This window comes from Streptopelia decaocto, assembly GCF_964273445.1.
Source record: "Streptopelia decaocto genome assembly, chromosome: 5".
NCBI classification, from domain to species: Eukaryota; Metazoa; Chordata; class Aves; order Columbiformes; family Columbidae; genus Streptopelia; species Streptopelia decaocto.
Genome location: NC_138659.1, coordinates 31,066,243 through 31,084,993, shown reverse-complemented (window position 1 = coordinate 31,084,993; position 18,751 = coordinate 31,066,243). Strand labels below are relative to the sequence as shown.

At 44.1% G+C, this 18,751-nt stretch overlaps 1 protein-coding gene across 1 annotated transcript in view; it reads right to left on the bottom strand.

Moving 5' to 3' along the window:
* HMCN1 (hemicentin 1) overlaps positions 1–18,751 on the bottom strand; it is a gene marked incomplete at its 5' end in the record, with an annotated part of 184,673 nt that overhangs the window by 157,930 nt on the left and 7,992 nt on the right. The window lies entirely within an intron of this gene.

The following is an 18,751-nucleotide window of genomic DNA, read 5'->3' as shown; positions in this document are numbered from 1 at the left end:
ACACAGAATGGGGTACGGTTTATGAAGTCAGTGTGAACCAAAAGCGTGGAAGTGCAGTGGTGCTCACTTAACACAGCTGTAGTTTACATGGAAGCGCTGCCTCAGCACACCATACAGCACCTTCCAAGCTCTGTACAAGTTAGGATGTACTTATCTTCCATATAATCTAGACATTTTTTAAACACTTCAAAGTTTTATTTCACTGGAGTTTCAACAACAGCCATCACTAAGATCTACTATAATCACAAGTGTTTGCTTGGGGGGCTCTATCTATCAGTGCCTTTTGCTAAGCGGAGGTTTTAATTTGTGTGGAAGTCACTCAAGAAATCACACAATGCCTGTCCTAGGGTGTTAAACTGTCTCCAGTTTGGGGTTTCTTTTGGTATGGCTTTGATTTGAGCCATTTATCTCTTTTACTAAAACACTACACTATTGTCGAAAGAGCCGTTCCAAGGCGTCACTGTTCATCCACAGTCCTGCTCCCACCACTCCACCTGGTACCATCCTTCTTTAGGTGTTCTTTAAACCATACACCTGTAACAAAGCTACTGCCAAACTGTTTCACTTCAGAATGGGGTTTATACCTGTAGTAAAACTAATAGGTCCCCAAAAGGAGTCAGCAGGATCACTCACATCTTCAGTGACAATGTGACAAACGGTGGCACTGTCAATGACACTGACACTCCCGTGACTCTCAATGCCAGCTCTCATCAGAGGGACAGCAGGAGTACTTCCAACAGCGAGTGGCGGTGCTACTACAGCACGTAAACCTGCAGCTACAGGCAGCTCACCAATGCTGAAGGAACAGATGATGATACAGAAGGTTACTGGAATGGCAATAACCATCACACTTGGAGCTGGTATCACCTCTCCCACCCACACGGTCTCACCTTCTCACAGGTGTCTAATTATAGAATCATTTTGGTTGGAAGAGACCCTCAGGATGATCAAGTCCAACCACTACCCACCCCTGGCACTGCCCCATGTCCTGAGAACCTCATCTCTGTCTGTCCAACCCTCCAGGGATGGTGATTCCAGCACTGCCCTGGGCAGCCTGTTCCAATGCCCCACAGCCCTTTGGGGAAGAAATTGTTCCCCACATCCAACCTCAACCTCCCCTGGCGCAACTTGAGGCCGTTTCCTCTGCTCCTGGCGCTTGTTCCTAGGGAGCAGAGCCCGACCCCCCCTGGCTCCAAGCTCCTTTCAGGCAGTTCAGAGATCAGAAGGTCTCCCCTCAGCTCCTGTTCTCCAGCTGAACCCCCCAGGTCCCTCAGCCGCTCCCATCACACTTGTGCTCCAGCCCCTCACCAGCTCCGTTCCCTTCTCTCAACTCCCTCTCAAAGCACCTCAAGGCCTTTCTTGAGCCCTCAGGTGATTTTGGTGCCACTGGCGCCACCATTTTGTGCGCTGAGGTGATCCCACCACCCCTGGTGCCACCATTTTGAGCCCTGAGCTGAGGGGCCCAGAGCTGCCCCAGGATTGGTGGTTTGTCCTCCCCAGGTCCCAGCACAGGGACGGTCACTGCCCTGGGCCTGCTGGCCACACCAGTGCTGGGACCAGCCAGGATGTTGGTGGCCACCTGGGCACACGCTGGCTCATGTTCAGCCGCTGGCACCAACACCCCCAGGGCCTTTTCCTGGGGCACTTTCCAGATGCTCTTCCCCAGCCTGCAGCGCTCATGGGGTTGTTGTGACCCAAGTGCAGGACCTTGGTGAACCTCAGACAATTGGCCTCAGCCCATGGATCCAGCCAGGCCAGACCCCTCTGCATGGCCTTCCCACCCTCCAGCTCATCAACACTCCACCCAACCTAGTGTCATCTGCAAACTGACTGAGGGTGCCCTCGATCCCCTCATCCAGACCATTGATAAAGAGATTAAACAGAACTGGCCCCAGTGCTGAGCCCTGGGGACACCACTCATGACCAACTCATGACTTGGCTCTGTTCACCACAACTCTTTGGGCCTGGCCCTCCAGCCAGTTCTTTACCCATGGCAGATACACCATCCAGGCCATGAGCTGCAGCTTCTCCAGGAGATGCTGTGGCATATGGTGTCAAAGGTCTTACTGAAGTCTAAGTACACAACACCCACAGCCTTTCCCTCATCTACTAGTCAGTTTACCTTGTCATAGGAGATCAGGATGGTCAAACAGGACCTGCCTTTCATAAACCCATGGTGGCTGGGCCTGATCATATAGTTCTCTAGTAAGTGCCATGTGATGTTATTCAAGATCATCTGCTCCATGACCTTGCCCGGCACCAAGGTCAGACTGACAGGTCAGAGAGTTATTCATTACTCCTCACATGCAGTTTACAACACCCTTCTTCTAGGTCTAAAAGGTCTAAAAGGTGATGTGACCCTCACCACCTTGTACAAAACCCCATCTTTCACATGCTGTGACACCACCAGCTTACGTGACCTGCTTGCCAAAAAAACCTGAAATAGCCTTCACCCTTTCATCCTCTTTTTCCTGCACCCAAAGTGCAACCCAAGCAAGACCATTCCATCAATGCAGTTAAACACAGGCCTTCAAAGCAGGCAGAAAAGAGAAAAGTGAGAAGAAAACATTACCAGAAGTGGTTTCGGTTTCCTTGCCAACTAGGAACCATTTGCAGAACGGACTTGAGGAAAGAAGGGCAAGTCCTCTCACAAAGCACCACAGAAAGTTCTTACAGAAGGTTAAATCCCTGATACTGTGAAGTCTGAATCAAGTTGCAATCATCAGTCTAAACAATGCTGAAAAGCTTTGTGGCATTAAACTAAGGTAAGACATGAAAAAAAAAATACTGATAGAAAAAAGTGAACACTGTAAACAGAAAAAGACCAATGTGCCAGTACTCATAACAGTGTTTGGTGTTTGAGAGGCGCGGTGAAGCATGGCCTTGTTCTTCTGTCCATCTTTAACAGTACACATGCACCCAGTCAGCTCATAGGCCTAATTGCACATCTATCCACAGCCAAAATTGCCCAAAGTCTCAATAACTGCATGCAGAAGTCGAGCACACAAGTCAGACATTCCTCAAATCAAGCACAGTTACAAATCTATCATTCTAAATACAGAGTATTTACTCAGAAACCAGATCCTGAAAACGCGCCAAGTAAAGCAGAAGAAAAAAAACATCTCTTTTTTCTTCTTAAAGCTTCATTAGTTCTCCAGGCAAAGATTGACATGTGAAATATTCCAACTGAACATGCCAGTTCTGATGCTGAAATATGAAACCATTTTCAGGCACAGCTATTGGAATATTTGGGACTAGTTTGTTAGGGAGGTGTCCCCATTGCTCCCGACTCCAAAGTTGTCCCTGGTCCCCTAGAAGTGATTGTACTATAAATGAAAAGCTCAATGCAGACACAGCAAAGCAGCATCTGCCTTAGGCAGCAATTAAACTTGTGTCCCTCAAAAGTAAAACATCAATGTAAGTTCTTTCAAACTGCCTTGGTGAGCCACGACTTCATACTGCACACACAGAAAACACTGGTGGCATAGGAAAGGAAACACATTTTAAAGAAAGGGTTGCACATGACTGAATAAAACCTGCACTTCCTAACCCAAAAATCACAATGGAAGCACTGTGGTGTTTGAGCTTGTACCTAAGCAATTAAACAAATATGACAGCAGAAAGCCGAGGACCGGTCCATTTGATAGAGATCAAGAGTCTCGATACTTCCTTTCTGGGGTAAATCTGATCAAAACTATCTCACCTATAAATACGCAGAGAAGTAACTGGATTAACTGGCCGTTCTGACAGACTTGGATGTTTTTCCGTGTTTGTCTACAAGCTGAACAGCAGGCGCATTGGGAAAAGCAAAACTTCCCAGTGACACACAATCACACATCATTACCAGTCTGGCGCTCCCTTAATCCCAACCGCATCTGCGCCAAAGATCTTATTTGGACAACTGGATGTTTTAGGAGATCTAGCAAAGGAATATGGGAACATTTGCCTAACTCATCAACTCAGAACACTGAATTTCTCTGTTCTGGAAGAAAAAAAGGGAAATAAAAGCTCTAATTGCTACTTGGTAGCCAAAGGAATTTCGGCAGAGATGCTAAATCCTGGAGAATGCTCTCACCCACAGAAGTCTTTCTTCTAATGCAGAGCAAGAGCGTTTCCCTGATGTAAAACTATATCCAGGATTCAAATAAAGCAAAACACCCTCCCCAAAAAACCCCACACCTTTGGGTACTTCCAAAGAACAAAAACTTCAATGCTAGTACAGTGCAAATAAAAACTAACAAACAAAAAGTAATAATAATTTAAAAAGCCACAAACCACAATGACCACCATGCAGCAGCAAAAAAACCTGATATTCTTATAAGAAATATAATTACAACACCCTTTTACTCCATTCCATAACACAACATGGCATCCCAATGCTGATGGATTATTGGTATAATGCAGGTTTTTACCGTCTTTGCAATGGAATAGCCCTCTATGGTCTAGAACTGTACAGATCAAAGTATATCTTGTTATTTCTTCGTTACATAGTATAGAGCTCAAGAAATATAGTTTCCCCCACTTTATAACACAAAGAATACCTCCAGTGGCAATTATCTCCCACATACTTATTTATTGAGTGGACTGATGCATTTAGCACCTGGCGTCCGAAAAATAAGGACTTCCATTCAGTAAAATCTGCATGTTTTTTTAATGCATTCTTTGAAAAGTGAAATATATACCTTGAAAACCTTGAAACACCCCTGAAAAATCATGTTCAGAGTTGCAGTATACATAAAATTGCTACATCTTCATCGGAAAGCTGCACTTACAAAGCAATCGCTGTTTACACCATTCACTGCACATCAAGTATCACGGCTCAAGTGAAGTTGTATGAATAAGGATTTACAGGTCAAACTACGCAAATGACTTATTTGTACCTTCAGGCTGTCAAATAATTTTCTTATTTTCACACAATTTTGGGAGATCATGGTTTACTGGGATCAATGAAAATACATGTACAGCAAAGGGCTGGGTGGAAAAGGGAAGATTTTCGAGGATGTGATTTGAAACTAGGTAACTGTGGAAGCATCCTAGTGTAAATTTCTACCATATTTCAAGACTTACCTCTTGACAGGTATGTACGGTGGGGGGGGGGAAGATAAAAATCACGCTCTGGGCATGGTTATATCCTTTCATTTCATGGGTAATGCCAGTTTAAGCCATTCCTATTTTGCCTAACACAGCACTGCTTCCCAGCTATGGCAACTGTGACAGTTTGGGATCAGAAGACTCATATAGGTTTCATATATATAATGTATACACACTGCTGCCTGCCCACTTCTTTTTTAAAATATATATTGAAATAGTCTTCCAGTGGAGTGAAGAGACAATAAGAGTGGGAATGACCAGCTGGGAGAACTAAGATGCGTCAGCCAGGATTGCTGCCAAAAGAAATCAGTGTACAATTATCCCGTATGAACTGTTTATTAACAGTGCTGAGCACGGAGCTTTATCAGATTTAACGTGCTCTTCTCAAGCTTCCTTCTCAGTATCCATGTTATATGATACATAGTTCCTCTGGAGACCTTTAGGAGTAGCTACCTGCCAAGGATGAAGAAAGCAAGAGTAATGATGGAGTTACTGCGTCCTAGGGGCACAGAAGCAGAAATCTTTAATTTCCTAAGAGCAAATTGGGTCCTTAGCTGCCATTAGAGACATTTCACCGTGCTCTCTTGTCCTTTCCACCACCACAGTACCACCTCACCACCGCAACTAAATAGAAGAAAAATACTTCTAATTGCCATCTCTCAACTTACAGCGAGCATGTAGATTAATTAACTGAGTTTCCCCAGAAGCACAAGCACCTCTGGAGATGCCACCAACAACCACGAGCCTCCCCCGGGAACCCCCCAAAGAACTCGGGGAGCAATGGGGTACGCCAAGATCTTCAGCACTAAAACACGTAGTGAGCTATTTTAAGTTCCTTCCTATATTATATTCCCTCGTGACTCGGTTGCTTTTAGCTTTCAGACTCTAACCTGGGTATAATTAGATTTTTTAAGAGCCCAAGAACCGCAGTGAGCGACTTTTACCAGATTCTTAACCAGACCAAAAAGAAAAGCGCCAAACCAACCCAGCCAGCTCACATGTTTCCTTAATGCACTAATGCAGTCGCTTTTTTCTATTTTTTTTTTCAGCCGCGTGACTTATGACTATTAAAAAAACAATAATCCAAATTCTTCACCAGTCAGCTCAGCGCAGTGGCCAAAGCCTCAATGAAACTCCGAGACCACAGATTTAACACAAGTTTTACTGAAAATGTGCCTCAGTAAGTGGCATATTTGTATTGCTACTTCCCATTGTTATAACATCTGTGAGCATATGGCTCTTTTGTTTTTTTCAAAGGAAAATGACAATGGTTTAAGAAGGAAAAACAAAGCCATGATACATTTATGGAAAAGAAAAATTAGCTTGGTGACTAAAGTGGGTAAAATCCTGTATTATCATCTTCTGTCTACTGCAATGTTTAGCTTATGGGCCTCAAGTTTAAAAGTTATTAACCAAATGCAATTACAAATATTAAAAATCAGGTGGTGATTTGCCCAGCACACAACTAGCTCACTCTTAAAACTCTTCCTTCTGAGAACTACAATAGTAAAGACACAGGATGTGCAGAGTAACCTCTTCTACCCAGAGACCTTTCAAATAAATCTGGGTTTAAGTAAAAACTCCCTCTTGAATGCGTGATGCACAGAACAGACTTAGATCCTCTCAAGCCCCTGGGATGGGTGGCACTAAATCACACTCACTAGGAATCACCGATAGAAAATCTACTCCCTAGTACTGGAAATAAGAAAAGGCAGGTTAATTTTTATTCCAAGAAAATAATTCAGTGGAACATCCCCTCTGGTTGGTCAGAAGGTTTTGCACATCGCTGGTGCACAAATAAGAGGTAAAGAAACTGGGAAATGTGACTTCACGTGGTTAAAATGCCAAGTAATGCCAGTGGCTATTAAACGTCCCAGATGTAAAAAGACACAATGCTTTTTTTTGTTGTTGTTTCTGGGAACAAAGGGACATAGAGAATCCTGAGCCACCTTCCTCCTCCCTCCCTGAGCTAACTGAGCAGCCCTGGAGGTCTCTGCCATGGACATTATATGTGAGTCTCTTACAACACAGTGTCCCCCACGCTCAAGCCACCCCCAGGAACTCAGGGGTGTTGGTTTTATTAGTCCCCTTGGCCATCCTGTAGTGCCAGGAGTACAGAAGTTCATACAGAATCACAGAATGGTTTGTGTTGAAGGACCTTCCCAGCTCCCCCTGCCATGAGCAGGGACATCTTCACCAGCTCAGGTTGCTCAGAGCCCCATCCAGCCTGGCCTGGGATGTCTCCAGGGATGGTTCAGCCACCACCTCTCTGGCCAACCTGGGCCAGGCTCGCACCACCCTCAGGGGCAACAATTTCTTCCTCATGTCCAGCCTGAATCTCCCTTCTTTAGTTTAAAACCATCACTCCTTGTTCTATTGCAACAAGTCCTGCTAAAAAGTCTGTCCCCATCCTTCTTATCGGCCCCTTTTAAGGCCGGAAAGGCCACACTAAGGTCTCCCAGAGCTTCTCTTCTCCAGCCGAACACCCCAACTCTCTCAGCCTGTCCTCCCAGGCCCGTGTCCTCGTGTTGGGGACCCCAGAGCTGGCCCAGCACAGACCGGAGCAGAATCGTCTCCTTCCACCTGCTGGGAATGCAGCCCAGGATACAATTTGTCTTCATTTATTGACACTACACAGCGTGCAAGATTTGATTAATGTGGCTAATTTGCTTCCCTCGGCCCCCGTGCGGAGCAAATGGCCGCTAAGGAGCGGAGCCCAGCTCCCCCGGTGCTGAGCTGGCCCGCGCCCCGAGCTCACTCCAACAGCTGAAAAGGCCATCAGATGCCTTTCTGCTTTTGTTTATTTCCCCTTGTTAACGACAATCCGAGCTGAGTAAAATCCAGTTCACAACGCTCTTTGAATTCTTTCTCCAGACTGAACTCCAGTTCAGTCCAGGTCTATTTCTGTCTCATCTCTCAGTCTGTGTATTTTGGCAACGCTCCCACCACACTTGTAACGGCGCTGGATACGGAGCTGACACTAAAGAATAGGGCAGGAATCAACATAAGTTTGTGATTAATAACCTTAAAGTGTTGAAGTTAAATCAAATCCTATTTAAAGCTCAATTTTTAATTCAAAATTTATACGCGGTACAAAGGGAACTTATTTACTGCAACGTCAAGCAAAGATTCCCTTTGAGCCGCTGGCAGCTGGGAACAGCCGAGCTCCACCATCGGGAGCCTCTGGGCACTGCAGGTTACCCAAGTTTTCCCCAAAGGCTCCTTCTCTTGCCTCACTGAGCTTTGGTTCTCACCACGTACCCAAATGTATCTCACCATAGGAGGGGTCCACAGGATGACTCGCAAAAAAACCCAAAATACAACGACTTTCCAGAATAAATTATCATATCAATCCTACGCTGTTGTTTCACGGGGTTATGTTCTTGCGATGCCCTCACGTGGTAAAAGATATTTATTTAAAAAAAAAAATCATAGATGGAATGTTGTGTCATATTTCAATGGGTCTGTTGGGGTTTCTTTGGCAAGAGGAGGTTAAACAACCTGGGACAAAACAGAACAGCACAACTGTTAGATACAAAACTCATACACAGCGTGGTAAGTGTTAGGGTTTTTCCTCCGTAGAAGGAGAAGAGAAGCACAAAAAAGACTGTCCTAAAATTCCTTCAGATGCCAGACACAAGCCTTGAAATCTATGGAAAGAAATTTTGCTCTGAAAATGATGAGCAAACCACATAATTAGTCAACTAACCCTAAACAAAGAGAAAAGATAATGAGACTTGAACCACAGACCTCTCTACACTCAGGTAACTAAAACACAACTAAATACGTTTTCCTCAGTTTTCATACCGAGCCACTTGTCTCTCAAAAGAACAAAGGAAAAAAGCTATTTCTTTAAGAAATGTCTAGAATAAAAATAAGTATCTACGAGATGACATCTTGTGTGTGCATGTGTATACACACATCACCAGGTCTATACTATAAAATGCTTTATGGTGTATCCAGTGGCCACCCCTTGAGAATGGAGATTCCCAAGCATAAGAAAACCAAGGTAACCTGGGCCCAGCTGTGAGGAAAGAAGTTGTGTCACATTCGGTACAAAACTCTTAGAATCATGCATATGAACTTACTCTGTACCAAAAATTGTTTTCTTTTTATTAAAAGTGCATCTGCTTTCTTTTTAAGTCCGTGACGGAGTTTTTATTGATTTCAATTACAACAGGCCCCGGCCCCCCTCCAAGTGTTACTCTATAAAGTGAACTGCTAAAGGATTACTACTATAAAACCATTAGAAAGCCAATGGGTTTCCTTTTAGCCATTAGAATTGTAAATACAAATCCCCGTGCATCACTCTAAATAAATGTCCACTTCACAAAAGTAATCCCTGTGCAGCTGACAGAACGTGCAGTTTTACGGCAGATAACACTGTCTGTATACACCAATTATCCACGTGACAATATCCAGCTGTCAATGTTACCCCCAGGGCTCTAACAACGGTGCCTCATATACCGCTGAGGCATCAATTCGTTTGTTAAGTTAAAACATCTACTTGAAGACATTAGAAGAAGGTCCAGGGGTACCGAGTTAAAGTGAACTCTTTGGTCCTTTAAAAAAAAAAAAAAGATCTATTATTAATTTTAACAGTGAAGACTTTGCAAATAGTTCACTTTATTTCTCTCAAAACCTTCCTTAGAGCACTGTTTATTTTGGTAACCGGCGAGTCAGCTGGAAGCAGCTCTGTCCCATCCCTTCACTTTTGCCTGTATCATTTGTCATGGTTTCTAAAAGGCACCAAGAAAAACATTGTTAAGCAGCAGAAATCATTCAGAAAGGGACAAAAAAGAATGACAGGGAACCAAACGTGAGAAACTGGAATGGCCATCAGGAGCGCCAAGGAGAGGAGAACAGCATCACACAGGGACAAAATGTTCCATCTTCCTGCTCTGCAGCATTGCACCTACTGCGTCCTTTGAATCTGGAGGAAGAATCAACACCCAGGACTTGTTCCCCCCCCGGTAGCCATGCAATTAATCTGAGAATATTTGTTAAATAAATCCTGTCGCGCGCAAGTCTTTGATTCTCGCTGTGCTGCCAAGGATTTGGCTGCAAACCAGACATGTTTACTTATCACTTAGGAAAGAGAATCTGCAAATTCACGGGCCCTATGTAAGGTCCATGGCATGTAAAAAATCCCCCAATTCATGTCTCAGCATCATTTCTGCTGACAGACGTTTGGCATATAAAATTGAGATCGCAGACAGAAAAACACCTTATATTATAACAACATAATTCTAAAAATCAACTGAGGGAAGACTAGAAGAGAAGCAAAGCTGCAAGAGAACTGTGCCCTCGTTCAGAAAGCACCGATTTCAGCCTGTCTGTCCAGCTGTGAAACAGGGACTGTGGGTGTCATCACCACCAGTTCAGCCACACAGGCAAAACATTGTCACCATATCAGTGTCGGAGTCTTAAAACCTCATCACTCACCTTCTTCATCATCCCGCAGACTCCACCTAAAATCTCTTGGGTCTGAGAAGTTTTGAAGTAGACCATGCCACTCTATTGGGCTGAAGGATATTGCTGGTGTCTCCATGGAAAAGATAAAAACACAAGGATTTCATAAATTGTAGGGATTAAAGCTGATGTTCTGGACTCCGCAGCTTTGCCTGTCACCCCTGGCCACCCTCTGAGCAAGCAAAGCAAGAGCCTTTGCTCACCACTGGCTCTACAGCGGTGCAACATCTTCCCTCCGGATAAACTCAGGATTAAGCCACCAGAAGCCGTTTCATGGCTTTGGAAGAATAAAAGGGGAAAATCATGAGAATATTTCTGCTCTCGACACAGGTTTGAGGCTTCAGTAGTTTTTAGGAAGCTTGTAGAAGAGAGGGAAACATTAAATATCATCTGTGGATTATAAAATTCCACTGAGTTCTACTAGTGTAAAATGCAAGCACGCTCCTGACTAATTCAAAAAGCAGATGTGAGGAGGGGAAAAATAACAGAAATACGACAACATTAACTTTTATACCCTAAACAAAGCAGTCCTTTTCATTTCACATGAGGATAACTTGAATAGGTTAAACAGGGCTGCATCATGCAGAACCCTTGTTTTCTGTTCGCTCATCTCTTAAAATTTGTTTGAAACGATGCCACTACTTAAGTTTAGGTAGAAATTAGCTTTGACTAACTCATTGGCCTTGATAACCCATTTGCCTTCATCTCTGTATTTCCCAATTTCACCTTCTGCCTGGCCTAGTCAAATAAAACTCAGATTTACTCAGCTGACTCTTGAAAAAAACAAAGAACTCTCCCATTGAAATAAAATAATCACTAAATAATTACCAAAGTTACTGTTCAGGAATTATTACATTTTAAAAATCCATCCAGAGACCTGGACAGGCTGGAGAGCTGGGCAGGGAAAAATTTAATGCAATATAACAAGGGCAAGTGTAGAGTCTTGTATCTGGGCAGGAACAACCCCAGGTTCCAGTGTAAGTTGTGGAATGACCTATTAGAGAGCAGTGTAGGGGAAAGGGACCTGGGGGTCCTGGGGACAGCAGGGTGACCATGAGCCACCACTGGGCCCTTGTGGCCAGGAAGCCAATGGTACCTGGGGTGGGTTAGAAGGGGATGGTCAGTAGGTCAGAGAGGTTCTCCTGCCCCTCTCCTCTGCCCTGGGGAGACCACACCTGGAATCTTGTGTCCAGTTGTGGCCCCTCAGTTCCAGCAGGACAGGGAACTGCTGGAGAGAGTCCAGCGCAGCCACCAAGATGCTGAAGGGAGTGGAGCATCTCCCGTGTGAGGAAAGGCTGAGGGAGCTGGGGCTCTGGAGCTGGACAAGAGGAGACTCAGGGGGGACTCATTCATGGGGATCAATATGGAAAGGGGGAGTGTCAGGAGGATGGAGCCAGGCTCTTCTCAGTGACAACCAATGATAGGACGAGGGATAATGGGTGCAAACTGGAACACAGGAGGTTCCACTTAAATACGAGAGGAAACTTCTTCTCAGTGAGGGTGGCAGAGCCTGGCCCAGGCTGCCCAGGGGGGTTGTGGAGTCTCCTTCTCTGCAGACATTCCAACCCGCCTGGACACCTTCCTGTGTAACCTCATCTGGGTGTTCCTGCTCCATGGGGGGATTGCACTGGATGGGCTTTCCAGGTCCCTTCCAACCCCTGACACTGTGATTCTGCGAAAATTAGGGCATTTACCGTGATTACTGTTTTCAATAAATTGCTCAGCCTGTTTATACAACACAGCACAAAGCTTTCTTCTTTGGGGAATTTGGATTTGCAGCCTTGAAGCCGTCAAGCTCAAAAATACAAACTCACTGAACATGAAGGTGCTTTGAAACACACTCTGACAGTTAAGTGGTAACCACTGAGATTTTTGTCACTCATCATCGCTGGCGAGTACGAATACGGGGTGATCTACAGCAGCTGAGGTTTGCTCTCAATTTACAGCATTTTCAGCTGCCCTGTTATCGAGCGGCTTAGCATAGAATATAGAACAATTTATTTAAATTGTGAGAGCTTTCTAAGATTCCAGTCGTGCTAGAAAATAAAACTAATCCAAAAACTCTACATCATAAAAAAATAGAAAGGAAAGAAAATAATTTCCAATAGACTGTATGAATAAATAACTTGAGTGCCCCAAGTTGCCACACATCTGTGTCCAGCTCATAGTCGTCTTTTCTAAGAAGAAAGCACAAGGATACGAGCTGATGTTGGTGCTACAGCTGCTCACAGCTTCTCATGTGCGCCTTAGCTCCTGCATCCAAGAGAAGGCTCAAAACCACAACACAAATATGACGTTTTAACGGCATTCACAAAGCAGCATGAAGTTCCTACACACATTAATAGTCGGGTGAACTTTCTGGAACATTAATGCCAAGGAAGCGCACGACTAACTCTCTTTAAATAACGGTCTGTTGTGCAGGATCGAGGAACCATCTGGTTTTGCAAACTGCTGAAGACTGTCACTACGTGGAATTTAGGAGAGATTCAGGTACAGACACGACTAGCGATTCAGTCTTTCTGTGAAGCTCTTTGGGTGTCTGCAGGACAAAACGGCATCCGAATGATTACGACTATCGCTCAGGTTTAAATCACTAGTTCTGCCAAAGGTTCTCTTTGTTAGCTGAGGCAAATCTCTAGGGCCTCGCTCAGAAAAACACTGGGGCATAGGTGAAAATCATACCAAAAAATCAATAGAATATATACAAAAATATTCTTAATAGTTTTGCTTAACCACAGATGGAGCTTGTTTGTGCCCAAGGTCTCCAAATGATGAAGGAGCTGGTGTTTCCAGCCTCCCATCCTTTCTTTATCCCTGGAGTAAGAGCTGGATGTTCTGGGCAGGATTATTTACTCTCATATGAAGGTAGAGAGTCTGTAAATGTAAAAGTCCAACTGTATAGACATTCAGACAAGTGTTAGGGATTCGTTTCTGGTACAATTCCATGGACAAAGACCCCAATGTACCAGCTAAACACATAAACACAGATAAAACTGTCCGAACGTCTTACCTTAATAATAAATCCAATTCATCTAACAGAATAACTAACTGAGGTGAAATTCCAGATATCTCTCACACATGGTAAATCAAAATACTCTGTAGTAAAGTTCTACAAAGCTAGCGTAATGTCAGGAAATACAAACAAACCCAGGAAAAATTTAATTCTCATTCTCTGAAGTCACATCTTACATTTACCAAGCTCTTTCAAACATGTTATGTTGCTGGTTAACAGCAATGCCTCAAGGCGTAACCTTTTTCTGATCTTTGGAGATAAAAACTGCTTTGAAATGTCACGGAGGCACACAATTGTAACTCAATAATAACATTGGAGAGCACCCTATAATTTAAAACACCGCACTTCTGATGGACAAAATCAAATCAACAGGAGAAGCGTGATGACTGCAGATCCTATCCTGAGTACAATGAAACTTCAAACGGTGCTGAGAAAATGAAAACTAGCTGATCTAACGAAAACCAGACCCTGCTTAACTAAGCTTTCAACAAGGAAATTTCAAATTTCACCTACGTTGTTACTCTTGGAATTTGGGAAAGTAGGAGGAGCCAGCAAGGTCTGAAGAGGAGATGTGAAAGGAAATTTGGGAAATATGTAATATTTAGCAAATTAAGAAAGCAGACAACCAAAGCCAGACCCTGATCTCACTTCTACTGGTGTAAATCCAAACTAACATCACTGACTGTAATGGAATGGCTCTGGATTTACTCCACGATAACTGAGAACAAAACCTGTTCAATGAGACAGAATATCGAAGTGGAAAAAAATGGCTTTTATATCTACACAACAGGACATTTCATTGCAAGTAACTAAGAAACTGTTTAATGCTATGTAGCTACAACACAAAAGGTGAAATGGGCTTGAGCCACCACAGAAATATCCACAGCCAAAATATAAATTTCTGAAGTTTGAAAGGTTTTATGCACTCCAAATTTGCCACTAAAAAAGCTTTATGAAAATTAAAGAGTTAATTCAAGACAAGCTTCACTTATTTAGGGCTTTTTTTCGTTTGCTGGTTTCATCTCAAGCCATATTCTTTACAGAACCAGACTCATCCCCGTGAAGCAGGAATGCGACAGCATCTCCGAAGTTGCTCCCCTGGTGCCCTTCACAGAGATAAATTCATCCTTTCCTACCACTTGCTAAATCCAAGCTCAGCTCCACACGCCACTCGGGAGTATTTCTGCACCTTCCCTCTAAAAGAAAAACCATGGGTTTGTATCAGTATAACCGGCTGTGCCGAACCACCAAGAGCTTAAAAGATTTGCCTGAAGTGATTAAATTGCCAAATTCTTTAGAACACAATTTAGCCAACATGCATTATTATTTATCTTCGTTAACCACGGTTCACTCCAGGTAACAGAATGATATTTAATTGCACTTTCAAGGGTGGGGAAAGGGCTTTTTTACAGTAATGACACAATCATCACTTTTCACACCCTAAGCACGAGTAACAACAGCAACATGTAGAACAAAGCTCCATACACAAAGCAGCCACATTTTTTTCCCCCATTGTCAGCATTCACAGAGACTGTCCAGATTTGCACACACGCACAGATCCTGCATAATTCAACCTTTACAGTTCAATTAAGCTCATTAGCACGAGGGACACTCGTTCCATCCCCCTGCAGCCTAACAAACCTACTTGTGGCTAACACAGCACTTCTTTCTGAGCAAGAGTATTTTGCCTTTAGCAGCAACAAGTTTCATCACCAGGATCCCGCCTGTGTATGCGAAAGACAGTCCAGACTGCCAAGAACCGTGCAGATAAAGAAGGGGAGTGCTGAGAAGGGGCACTGAACCTCGGAGGGAAAAGGGTCAGTGGAAATTTTGAGGAAGGGATGGGTTGAAGGCAGAGACAACGAAGATAAAAAGATGTGGGAGTCTGACAGATGAGGAAAGAAAGGAAAAGGAGGAGTAAACATTTCAGGGACAAATAAGCAATTTGCGGGTTTGTGGTTAACACAGAGGACTGTGCCTTGGGAGTCAGTCACATGAATTCCCTCTGCTTTGCTTTCAGCTTATGTAAAATTCAGAAGGGGAAGGCATCACAAAAACACCACCCAAAAAAGCTGTAGGAAAGCAGTGCAGAGGTTACCCCAGCAGTGCACAGCTCCTCTTCCTTCAGCCGCCTGTCCCGGGGGCTTGGCTGTGCTGGCCTTCTGGTACCCTAACTCTGATCAAAAACAGCAATTAGCGTGTGCACAGCCATGCTAGAGATCTCTAATTAAAACCACACTGTCATTGTGTTGGTGCTGTACAAGCTAAGTAGCATAAAATGGAAAAGAAGTGTCACAACACAAAGTGATTAGCCCAAAGACTGGTAGCGATTGGAGTCTCTCTATCTGGGTGCTCCAGCTCTTTTACCTAAAACCACGTGCTTGCCTAACTACTGACCTGGATACAGCCCAAAAAACTCGCTCTGATACAGTAGTTGTGAAGTCACAATCTCTTGAGGATCTTAGTAATCAGAAATATAAATTAATATGGGGCATAAAAGAAATTACAGTATTCCCAGCTGTTCTAGGGGGGAGACTTCATTTTTACTCCTCCGCTGCTTCTGTTCCTCAATAAATTATTAGTGCAAAAGCATCCTAGTTCAGTGAACTAACCAAGACCTCGCTAACTAAACAAAAAGGCCTGTCCTTTGGAAAACAGACTCGGACATACCATTGTACGGCTTAAGAGAACTCAGGAAATGTTTCAGTGATATTCAGCATCCCCAGAGACACTTAACTTCAGCTCATGAAAATACACTGATGTCCAAAGCATGAAAATTGCCATGGCTTCCTGCTCACACCCGCAGGCTACGAATCCAATTTAAAGGGGATGGCAGGAATCCAGCAGTAACCTATAGTCACAGATTGGAGCTGCTATCCTGAGCAAACACATCAGACGTTTAGCTGGGACTACAGCAACACAAGACATTCCTTCGTTTCCAATTAATTATACAAACCCACCCCCACTCGCTCCACTCCAGCAGGGTTTTTCCAGCCTGAAAACCTGGGATCCCTTCCACTTTTGGTTATGTCCCATTGCTAATAAGGTCTACTGCTAAGAGCTGTAATTTATCCTATAAAGTTGATATGTGTCTTCATATTTTGTCATCCTATGGCTGGGAAAAAAAAGCGGAGGAAGGAAGCGTCACAACTCCCATGAAAACACTGAAATGGAGAGATAAAGCTCATTCCCTCGCAATCGCAATTCTGCGACAGGCTCCGCACCACAAGGGGCCTTTCACAAGACGACACCTCAAAGAATCGCTTCAAATTCTCTCTGCACAAAGCTCACACATCCAGGCTCATTCTGGCAGTCCTGCTATGCTACACCCGGGCTCTGAACCTGATTTCACACACTAACCGTTGTGTTACCATATGGGAAGGAAGCTGCTACTCCAGAGCAAACAGATGAGACTAATAGGGAGACATCACCCAACATAAATTCAACACTCTCAATTATCTTCCATTGCATGTGATGTATGTGGCTTCTTGGCTCGGTGTTTGGGAACATGTCATTTTCAAATATGCATATATTTAACCAGCGGCTAACTATATTGTAGGAAAAGGGCTACAAGTCGAGCAGAGCTGGAAAAGGGCACACAGTGTCTCTGTGAGGAGGAGAACCAGGGATGCCAAACAAAATTGAGATAGAGAAGTCCATGGGATACAGCACAATAAGTTAACTTCAAAAATATGCACAGCCCGTTTACATTTGCAATACACACTAACAATGTGCATCCCAGCCCACGTGTGGCTTATCCTCATAGGGACCAGCAGTCTCGTCGCTGCCAGTGTTACCCCTTGCGCTCACACAGAGAGGGTTTCTGCTGAGCAGCCGAGGTGCCAACCCTGCTGACAACCCGCGCTAAGGCGTTCTCGTTAACCACGTCGTTAGGCACCCACCAACACCCTCCGCAAAGCGCAACCACAGAGGCCCCTCAGTTGTTGCTGGAGCTGCCTCTGAGCATGGCCCAGTTTTGGCTCAAAATGCCCAAGCAGGGGAGGTTCTCCAGCAGGGCTGAGGTTTGGGGTCAGATCAGAACCAGGAAGAACATCATCACCTATTCCCCCACGCGAACAAGGCTCATCTAAGCACTCAGTACCCATATGGTAGGATGACAAACAGTATAAAAATGAATCTCAGTGAATATTATTTGGACACTCAGCCCCAGAGCAGGAAAAAGTCAGAAAGCAGAGAGCCTCTCACTTGATTCCACATCTCCTAAATTCGAGTTTTCAGCTGAACTAACCTTTGCTCCCTCTGCAGCCAGTGTAGGGAAATGACACCTCCAAAGAGTATTTAAAAACTCACAAGCAGTGAATTGCTCCATAAAGGTGCCAAATTCTTTTTGCAAATTACAGCGAGAGCCTTTGGGTAATGAGTCTCCCAGCTGAGGTTCTTCAGTGAAGTGCCTGAAGTGGAATGGGGTGAATCCTGTCCTCAGCGTCATGGCTTCGTGCATCTTGATATACTATAACATGATCCCATTCAAGTGGTTCAGGAACATTAAGTTGTTGTGCTTCTCTTCTGGCAAAACCAAGGAAAAAGCTCAGATCACATCTATGGTTACCAACGTGTTCTTCAAAAGGAAACAAGAGAGGGTTAACCATGGAGCACGAGGGATGTGTGTGACCTAAACCACCCTGATCCCACTTCAAAATGTAACCTTGCAAATTATCCCTAGGATAATGCAAATCTTGGACGCAGAGTTCACCCGACAACAACTGCATTGCATGAATTCACAACTGGCGTAACTGGAGGATCTCATAGATCAGATCTGAGAGCTACGCACCTAGAGCAGGAAATTCTAAACACTGGCAATTGTTATAAAAAATGAATTATATTCAACAATGCAATTGAGGGGTAAACCACGTTCTCCCAGCAGTAGTAAAGAAAGCATATAAAGCAGCCAGCCCAGAGCACATTTTATTAAATCCATCCTATTTCTTCTAACAGAACTGTTGATTACCAAGGCACGGCGAGCTGATCAAGTAACACCATCTCTTTCAACGGAGAAATTGTTTTGCCATTTGCAAACTGAAAAACATATGTTCCCAATATTTTCTCTGATGTACGCGTCTCCGTCAAAACCAAAGCCCGCGGCACATGCCAAAAATCAAATAAACGACTGGAAAATATATACTGACTGGCATCAGAGGGCTTTCTCCTTTTCCG